Source organism: Perca fluviatilis, chromosome 20 (assembly GCF_010015445.1).
Source record: "Perca fluviatilis chromosome 20, GENO_Pfluv_1.0, whole genome shotgun sequence".
Taxonomy (NCBI): domain Eukaryota; kingdom Metazoa; phylum Chordata; class Actinopteri; order Perciformes; family Percidae; genus Perca; species Perca fluviatilis.
In genome coordinates, this window is record NC_053131.1 from 1,473,917 (window position 1) to 1,484,355 (window position 10,439).

The following is a 10,439-nucleotide window of genomic DNA, read 5'->3' on the forward strand; positions in this document are numbered from 1 at the left end:
TAGAATAAAAAGCTTACAGCACCGGGTATTCCCAGGCAGTCTCCCATCAAGTTACTCCCAGGCCCTACCTTGCTTAGCTTCCGAGATCAAAGCGAGGTCGGGCATGTTCACGGTGGTATGGCCGTAAGCCATTAGAGTAGTGGTGAACACAAGGTATTTATACATGGTAAAATGCAAGTATACTTGTGGTATATAGAAGGAGCATAGCCCTGCTGTTGTAAAATGGTAATAAAAGCTTACAGCACCGGGTATTCCCAGGCAGTCTCCCATCAAGTACTGACCCGGCCCTACCTTGCTTAGCTTCGAGATCAAAGCGAGATGGTGTATTCAAGAAGTGTAGTATGGCCGTAAGCCATTAGAAGTAGGTGAAAACAAGATATTTATAGATGGTAAAATGCAATTATACTTGTGGTATATATGAAGCATAGCCCTGCTGTTGTAAAATGGTAATAAACAGCTTACAGCACCAGGTATTCCCAGGCAGTCTCCCATCCAAGTACTGACCCGCCCTACCTTGCTTAGCTTCGAGATCAAAGCGAGATGCGAGTGTTCAGCGGTGGTATGGCCGTAAAGCCATTAAGTGGAAAGTGAACACAAGGTATTTATACATGGTAAAATGCAAGTATACTTGTGGTATATAGAAGGACATAGCCCCTGCTGTTGTAAAATGGTAATAAACAACTTACAGCACGGGTATTCCCAGGTCTCCATCAAGTAGCAGCCCTACCTTGCTTAGCTTCCAGATCAAATGGGTGGTATGGTAAGCCATTAGAGTAGAGTGAAAACAAAGGTATTTATAATGGTAAATTACAAGTATACTTGTGGTATATAGAAGGAGCATAGCCCCTGCTGTTGTAAAATGAGTAATAAACAGCTTACAGCACGGGTATTCCCAGGCAGTCTCCCATCCAAGTACTGACCCGGCCCTACCTGCTAGCTTCCAAGATCAAAGCGAGATCGGCTGTTCAAGGTGTTGTTGGCGAAGCCATTAAGAGTAGGTGAAAACAAGATATTTATAGATGGTAAAATGCAATGAGCACTTGTGGTATAAATTAGGAGCACAGCCCCTGCTGTTGTAAAGTGTAGTAATAAAAAGCTTACAGCACGGGTATTCCCAAGGCAGTCTCCCATCAAAGTACTGACCCCTACCTTGCTTAGCTTCCGAGATCAAAGCGAGATTGGGGATGTTCAGGGGTGTGGTATGGCCGTAAGCCATTAGAGTAGGTGAACACAAGGTATTTATACATGGTAAAATGCAAGTATACTTGTGGTATATAGAAGGCATAGCCCCTGCTGTTGTAAAATGGTAATAAACAGCTTACAGCACGGGTATTCCCAGGCAGTCTCCCATCCAAGTACTGACCGGCCCTACCTTGCTTAGCTTCGAGATCAAAGCGAGATCAGATGTTCAGGGTGGTATGCCGTAAGCCATTAGACAGGTGAAAACAAGGTATTTATAGATGGTAAAATGTGAAAGTACTTGTGGTATAAATTAGAAGCACAGACCCTGCTGTTGTAAGTGGTAGAATAAAAGCTTACAGCACCGGGTATTCCCAGGCAGTCTCCCATCAAGTACTGACCAGGCCCTACCTTGCTTAGCTTCGAGATCAAAGCGAGATGGGATGTTCACGGTGGTATGGCCGTAAGCCATTAGAGTAGGTGAACACAAGGTATTTATACATGGTAAAATGCAAGTATACTTGTGGTATATAGAAGGAGCATAGCCCTGCTGTTGTAAAATGGTAATAAAAGCTTACAGCACCGGGTATTCCCAGGCAGTCTCCCATCAAAGTACTGACCCACCCCTTGCTTAGCTGAGATCAGAGATTGGGGCGTGTTCAGGGTGTGTATGGCCGTAAAGCCATTAGAAGTAGGAATGAACACAAGGTATTTATACATGGTAAAATGCAAGTATACTTGTGGTATATAGAAGGGCATAGCCCCTGCTGTTGTAAAATGGTAATAAACAGCTTACAGCACGGGTATTCCCAGGCAGTCTCCCATCAAGTACTGACCCGGCCCTACCTTGCTTAGCTTCGAGGAATCAAAGCGAGATCGGGTGTTCAGGGTGGTATGGCGTAAAGCCATTAGAGTAGGTGAAAACAAGATATTTATAGATGGTAAAATGCAATTATACTTGTGGTATAAATAAGAAGCAGAGCCCTGCTGTTGTAAAATGGTAATAAACAGCTTACAGCACAAGGGTATTCCCAGGCAGTCTCCCATCAAGTTACTGACCCGCCCTCCTGCTTAGCTTCGAGATAAAGCGAGATCGGTGTTCACGGTTGGTATGGCCGTAAGCCATTAGAGTAGGTGAAACACAAGGTATTTATACATGGTAAAATGCAAAGTATACTTGTGGTATATAGAAGGAGCATAGCCCCTGCTGTTGTAAAATGGTAGTTTTACACAGCACAGTTATTCCCAGGCAGTCTCCCATCAAAGTACTGACCGGCCCTACCTTGCTTAGCTTCGAGGATCAAAGCGAGATCGGCTGTTCAGGAATGTGTATGGCCGTAAGCCATTAGAGTAGGTGAAAACAAGATATTTATAGATGGTAAAATGCAATTATACTTGTGGTATAAATTAGGAGCACAGACCCTGCTGTTGAAGGGTGTGAATAAAAGCTTACAGCAGGGTATTCCCAGGCAGTCTCCACATCAAGTTACTAGACCCTACCTTGCTGCTTCCGAGATCAAAGCGAGATTGGGCATGTTCAGGATGGTATGGCCGTAAGCCATTTAGAGTAGGTGAACACAAGGTATTTATACATGGTAAAATGCAAGTATACTTGTGGTATATAGAAGGAGCATAGCCCCGGCTGTTGTAAAGTGGTAATAAAAGCTTACAGCACGGGTATTCCCAGGCAGTCTCCCATCCAAGTACTGACCCGCCCTACCTTGCTTAGCTTCGAGATCAAAGCGAGATCGGCTGTTCAGGGATGGTATGGCGGTAAGCCATTAAGGTAGGTGAAAACAAGATATTTATAGATGGTAAAATGCAATTACACTTGTGGTATAGACAAGAAGCAGAGCCCTGCTGTTGTTGTAAAATGGTAATAAACAGCTTACAACAGGGTATTCCCAGGCAGTCTCCCATCCAAGTACTGACCGGCCCTACCTTGCTTAGCTTCGAGATCAAAGGAGATCGGGCGTGTTCAGCGATTGGTATGGCCGTAAGCCATTAGAGTAGGTGAAAACAAGGTATTTATACATGGTAAAATGCAAGTATACTTGTGGTATATAGAGACATAGCCCTGCTGTTGTAAAATGGTAATAAACAGCTTACAGCACGGGTATTCCCAGGCAGTCTCCCATCAAGTTACTGACCGGCCCTACCTTGCTTAGCTTCCGGATCAAAGCGAGATCGAGGCTGTTCAGGGTGGTATGGCCGTAAGCCATTAAGAGCAGGTTGAAAACAAGATGTTTATAGATGGTAAAATGCAATTATACTTGTGGTATAAATTAGAACTAGACCCTGCTGTTGTAAAGTGTAGTAATAAAAGCTTACAGCACCGGGTATTCCAGGCAGTCTCCCATCAAGTACTGACCCGCCCTACCTTGCTTAGCTTCCAGGAATCAAAGCGAGATCGGGATGTTCAGCGGTGGTATGGCCGTAAGCCATTAGAGTAGAGTGAAAACAAGTATTTATAGTGGTAAAATGCAAGTATACTTGTGGTATATAGAAGGAGCATGCGTGTTGTTAAATTGTGAATAAAAGCTTACAGCACGGGTATTCCAGGCAGTCTCCCATCAAGTACTGACCGGCCCTACCTTGCTTAGCTTCCGAGATCAAGCGAGATGAGGTGTTCAAGGTGAGTATGGCCGTAAGCCATTAAAGTAGGTGAAAACAAGATATTTATAGATGGTAAAATGCAATTATACTTGTGGTATATACGAAGCATAGCCCCTGCTGTTGTAAAATGGTAATAAACAACTTACAGCACCGGGTTATTCCCAGGCAGTCTCCCATCCAAGTACTGACCCGCCCTACCTTGCTGCTTCCGGATCAAAGCGAGATCGGCTGTTTGAAGTTGGTATGGCCGTAAAAGCCATTAGAGTAGGTGAAAACAAGATGTTTATAGATGGTAAAATGCAAGTATACTTGTGGTATAAATTAGGAGCAAGCCCTGCTGTTGTAAAGTGTAGTAATAAAAACGCTTACAGCACGGGTATTCCCAGGCAGTCTCCCATCAAGTACTGACCCAGCCCTACCTTGCTTAGCTTCGAGATCAAAGCGATCAGGGATGTTCAAGGTGGTATTGGCCGTAAGCCATTAGAGTAGGTGAAAACAAGGTATTTATACTGTAAAATACAATTATACTTGTGGTATATAGAAGGAGCATAGCCCCTGCTGTTGTAAAATGGTAATAAACAGCTTACAGCACGGGTATTCCAGGCAGTCTCCCATCAAGTTCTGACCAGCCCTACCTGCTTAGCTTCGAGACAAGCGAGATCGAGTATGTTCAGGGTGGTATGGCGTAAGCCTTAGGCAGGTGAAAACAAGATATTTATAGATGGTAAAATGCAATTATACTTGTGGTATAAATTAGAAACGAGCCCCTGCTGTTGTAAGTAATGGTAATAAAAGCTTACAGCACCGGGTATTCCAGGCAGTCTCCCATCAAGTATTAGACCCTACCTTGCTTAGCTTCGAGATCAGAGAGGTCGGGCATGTTGAGGATGGCGTAAAGCCATTAGAGTAGGTGAAAACAAGGTATTTATACATGGTAAAATGCAAGTTATACTTGTGGTATATAGAAGGACATAGCCCCTGCTGTTGTAAAATGGTAATAAAAACTTACAGCACGGGGTATTCCCAGGCAGTCTCCCATCAAGTACTGACCCGCCCTACCTTGCTTAGCTTCGAGATCAAAGCGAGATGGAGCGTGTTCAACGATGGTATGGCCGTAAGCCATTAGAGTAGGTGAAAACAAGGTATTTATAACATGGTAAAATGCAAGTTATACTTGTGGTATATAGAAGGGCATAGCCCCTGCTGTTGTAAAATGGTAATAAACAGCTTACAGCACGGGTATTCCAGGCAGTCTCCCATCAAGTTACTGACCCGTCCTACGCTTAGCTTCGAGGATCAAGAGCGAGATGAGTGTTTAAAGGTGGTATGGCGTAAAGCCATTAAAGAAGTGAAAACAAGGTATTTATAGATGGTAAAATGCAATTATACTTGTGGTATAGAAGCAGAGCATAGCCCTGCTGTTGTAAGTAATGGTAATAAACAGCTTACAGCACGAGTATTCCCAAGCAGTCTCCCATCAAGTTACTGCCAGCCCTACCTTGCTTGCTTTCGAGATCAAAGCGAGGTCGGCTGTTCAGGATTGGTATGGCCGTAAGCCATTAGAGTAGGTGAACACAAGGTATTTATGCATGGTAAAATGCAAGTTATACTTGTGGTATATAGAAGGAGCATAGCCCCTGCTGTTGTAAAATGGTAATAAACAGCTTACAGCACCGGGTTATTCCCAAGCGAGTCTCCCATCAAAGTTCTGACCCGCCCCTACCTGCTTAGCTTCCGGATCAAGCGAGATCGGGCGTGTTCAAGGTGGTATGGCCGTTAAGCCATTAAGAGTAGGTGAAAACAGGATATTTATAGATGGTAAAATGCAATTATACTTGTGGTATAAATTAGGAGCAAGAGCCCTGCTGTTGTAAAGTGTAGTAATAAAAGCTTAACAGCCGGGTATTCCCAGGCAGTCTCCCATCAAGGTACTGACCCGCCCTACCTTGCTTAGCTTCGAGATCAAAGCGAGGTGGGGATGTTCCTGATGGTATGGCCGTAAGCCTGATGTAAGGTGAAAACAAGGTATTTATACGTTGGTAAAATGCAAGTTATACTTGTGGTATATAGAAGGAGCATAGCCCCTGCTGTTGTAAAATGGTAATAAAAACTTACAGCACGGTATTTGCAAGGCAGTCTCCCATCAAAGTACTGCCGGCCCTACCTTGCTTAGCTTCGAGGATCAAAGCGAGGTGGAGGTATTCAGTGTGGTATGGCCGTAAGCCATTAAAGTAGGTGAAAACAAGATATTTATAGATGGTAAAATGCAATTATACTTGTGGTATATAGAAGCAAGGAAGCATAGCCCCTGCTGTTGTAAAATGGTAATAAACAGCTTACAGCACGTATTCCCAGGCAGTCTCCCATCCAAGTACTGACCCGCCCTACCTTGCTTAGCTTCCGAGATCAAAGCAGGTGCAGTGTTCACGGTGGTATGGCCGTAAGCCATTAGTGTAGGTGAAAACAAGGTATTTATACATGGTAAAATGCAGAAGTATACTTGTGGTATATAGAAGGAACATAGCCCCCCTGTTAAGTAAATGGTAATAAAAAGCTTACAGCACCGGGTATTCCCAAGACAGTCTCCCATCCAAGTACTGCCCGGCCCTACCTTGCTTAGCTTCAGAGATCAAGCAGGATCGGGTTGAGGTATTGAGTATGGCCGTAAGCCATTAGAACAGGTGAAAACAAGATATTTATAGATGGTAAAATGCAATTACACTTTGTGGTATAAATTAGGAGCACAGACCCTGCTGTTGTAAAGTGTAGTAATAAACAGCTTACAGCACCGGGTATTCCCAGGCAGTCTCCCATCCAAGTACTGACCCAGGCCCTACCTTGCTTAGCTTCGAGATCAAGCGAGATCGGGCGTGTTCCGGTGGTATGGCCGTAAAAGCCATTAGGTAAGGTGAACACAAGGTATTTATACATGGTAAAATGCAAGTATACTTGTGGTATATAGAAGGGGCATAGCCCCTGCTGTTGTAAAATGGTAATAAAAGCTTACAGCACCGGGTATTCCCAAGCAGTCTCCCATCAAGTACTGACCCAGCCCTATGGCTTCGAAGATCAAGCGAGGATGCCAGTGTTATGGTGTTAAAGCCAGTATGTCATTAGTAGGTGAAAACAAGGTATTTATAGATGGTAAAATGCAATTATACTTGTGGTATATACAAGGAACGACCCCTGCTGTTGTAAAATGGTAATAAACCGCTTACAGCACGGGTATTCCCAGGCAGTCTCCCATCCAAGTACTGTAAACCGCCCTACGCTTAGCTTTCGAGATCAAAGCGGGCGTGTTCAAGTTGGTATGGCCGTAAGCCATTAGAGTAGGTGAACACAAGGTATTTATACATGGTAAAAGCTACATGTATACTTGTGGTATATAGAAGGAGCATGCCCCTGCTGTTGTAAAATGGTAATAAAAAACAGCTTACAGCACCGGTATTCCCAGGCAGTCTCCCATCAAAGTACTGACCCGCCCTACCTTGCTTAGCTTCCGAGATCAAAGCGAGATCGGGCGTGTTCAGGATGGTATGGCCGTAAGCCATTAGAGTAGGTGAAAACAAGGTATTTATAGTTGGTAAAATGCAAGTATACTTGTGGTATATAGAGGAGACATAGCCCCTGCTGTTGTAAAATGGTAATAAACAGCTTACAGCACCGGGTATTCCCAGGCAGTCTCCCATCAAGTACTGACCCCTTTCTTAGCTTCAGAGATCAAAGCGAGATGGTGTTCAGGGTTGGTATGGCCGTAAAGCCATTAGAGTAGGTGAAAACAAGATATTTATAGATGGTAAAATGCAATTATACTTGTGGTATAAAGTAGGAGCATAGCCCCTGCTGTTGTAAAGTGTAGTAATAAAAGCTTACAGCACGGGTATTCCCAAGGCAGTCTCCCATCAAGTACTGACCCCTACCTTGCTTAGCTTCGAGATCAAAGCGAGATTGGGCGTGTTCAGCGGTGGTATGGCCGTAAAGCCATTAGAGTAGGTGAACACAAGGTATTTATACATGGTAAAATGCAAGTATACTTGTGGTATATAGAAGGAGCATAGCCCCTGCTGTTGTAAAATGGTAATAAACGCTTACAGCACCGGTTATTCCCAGGCAGTCTCCCATCAAGTACTGATCGCCCTACCTTGCTTAGCTTCCGAGATCAAGCGAGGTGGGGTATGTTCAGGGTGGTATGGCCGTAAGCCATTAGAGCAGGTGAAAACAAGATATTTATAGATGGTAAAATGCAAGTATACTTGTGGTATAAATTAGAAGCACAGCCCCTGCTGTTGTAAAGTGTAGTAATAAAAGGCTTACAGCACCGGGTATTCCCAGGCAGTCTCCCATCCAAGTACTGACCGGCCCTACGCTTGGCTTCGAGGATCAAGCCGGATCGAGGCTGTTCAGGTGGTATGGCCGTAAGCCATTAAGTAGGAGTTGAACACAAGGTATTTATACATGGTAAAATGCAGTATACTTGTGGTATATAGAAGGGCATAGCCCCTGCTGTTGTAAAATGGTAATAAAGCTTACAGCACGGGTATTCCCAGGCAGTCTCCCATCAAGTACTGACCCAGCCCTACTTGCTTAGCTTCGAGGATCAAAGCGAGATGGGGTGTTCGTGTATTATGGCCGTAAGCCATTAGAGTAGGTGAACACAAGGTATTTATACATGGTAAAATGCAAGTTATACTTGTGGTATATAGAAGGGCATAGCCCCTGCTGTTGTAAAATGGTAATAAACAGCTTACAGCACGGGTATTCCCAGGCAGTCTCCCATCAAGTACTGACCCGGCCCTACCTTGCTTAGCTTCCGAGATCAAAGCGAGATCCAGGCGTGTTCAGGGGTGGTATGGCCGTAAGCCATTAAGAGCAGGTGAAAACAAGATATTTATAGATGGTAAAATGCAATTATACTTGTGGTATAAATTAGGAGCACAGACCCTGCTGTTGTAAGTGTAATAGTAATAAAAGCTTACAGCACGGTATTCCAGGCAGTCTCCCATCAAGTACTGACCAGGCCCACCTTAGCTTCGAGGATCAAAGCGAGATAGGCATGTTCACGATTGGTATGGCCGTAGCTAGAGTAAGGTGAACACAAGGTATTTATACATGGTAAAATGCAAGTTATACTTGTGGTATATAGAGACATAGCCCTGCTGTTGTAAAATGGTAATAAACAGCTTACAGCACGGGTATTCCCAGGCAGTCTCCCATCAAATTACTGACCCGCCCTACCTTGCTTAGCTTCGAGGATCAAAGCAGGATCGAGCGTGTTGTGGTAGGCCGTAAGCCTAGGTGGAAGGTGAAAACAAGGTATTTGTACATGGTAAAATGCAATGTATACTTGTGGTATATAGAAGGAGCATAGCCCCTGCTGTTGTAAAGATGGTAATAAACAGCTTACAGCACGAGTATTCCCAGGCAGTCTCCCATCAAATTACTGACCGGCCCTACCTTGCTAGCTTCCGAGATCAAAGCGAGGATCCGGCGTGTTCAGGGTGTGGTATGGCCGTAAGCCATTAGAGCAGTTGAAAACAAGATATTTATAGATGGTAAAATGCAGTTATACTTGTGGTATAAATTAGGAGCACAGACCCTGCTGTTGTAAAAGTGTAATAAAAAGCTTGCACCGGGTATTCCCAAGGCAGTCTCCCATCAAAGTACTGACCGGCCCTACCTTGCCTTAGCTTCGAGGATCAAAGCGAGATCGGGCTGTTCAGGTGGTTGGCTTTAAAGTAGGTGAACACAAGGTATTTATACATGGTAAAATGCAAGTATACTTGTGGTATATAGAAGAGCATAGCCCCTGCTGTTGTAAAATGGTAATAAACCGCTTACAGCACGGGTATTCCCAGGCAGTCTCCCATCAAGTACTGACCCGCCCTACCTTGCTTAGCTTCGAGGATCAAAGCGGATCCGGAGGTATTCAGGGTGGTATGGCCGTAAGCCATTAAGGGCAGGTGAAAACAAGATATTTATAGATGGTAAAATGCAATTATACTTGTGGTATAAACAGAAGCGGAGCCCCTGCTGTTGTAAAATGGTAATAAACAGCTTACAGCACCGGGTATTCCCAGGCGAGTCTCCATTCAAGTGCTGGCCGCCTACCTTGCTTAGCTTCCGAGGATCAAGCCAGGATACGAGGCTGTTTCGATGGTATGGCCGTAAGCCCATAGAGTAGGTGAACACAAGGTATTTATACATGGTAAAATGCAGTTATACTTGTGGTATATAGAGAACGTAGCCTGCTGGTTGTAAAATGGTAATAAACAGCTTACAGCACGGGTATTCCCAGGCAGTCTCCCATCAAGTACTGACCCGGCCCTACCTTGCTTAGCTTCCGAGATCAAGCGAGGGTGGGCTATTCAGGGTGGTATGGCCGTAAGCCATTAGAAGTGGTGAAAACAAGATATTTATAGATGGTAAAATGCAATTACACTTGTGGTATAAATTAGAACAGAGCCCTGCTGTTGTAGAAGTGTAGATAAACGCTTACAGCACCGGGATTATTCCCAGGCAGTCTCCCATCAAGTACTGACCCGCCCTACCTTGAGCTTCCAGATCAAGCGAGATCCGGGTGTTCAGCGATTTGGTATGGCCCGTAAGCCATTAGAGTAGGTGAACACAAGGTATAACCCAATGCA

General features: G+C 44.4%; 5 pseudogenes; all 5 read right to left on the reverse strand.

Moving 5' to 3' along the window:
- Positions 1-10: 10 nt before the first annotated feature.
- LOC120550370 lies at positions 11-129 on the reverse strand (annotated as a pseudogene).
- Positions 130-1,532: 1,403 nt separating this feature from the next.
- On the reverse strand, positions 1,533-1,648 carry LOC120549936 (annotated as a pseudogene).
- A 4,924-nt stretch (positions 1,649-6,572) lies between these two features.
- LOC120549930 lies at positions 6,573-6,690 on the reverse strand (annotated as a pseudogene).
- Positions 6,691-7,225: 535 nt separating this feature from the next.
- LOC120550350 lies at positions 7,226-7,343 on the reverse strand (annotated as a pseudogene).
- A 2,283-nt stretch (positions 7,344-9,626) lies between these two features.
- On the reverse strand, positions 9,627-9,743 carry LOC120549939 (annotated as a pseudogene).
- Positions 9,744-10,439: the final 696 nt, after the last annotated feature.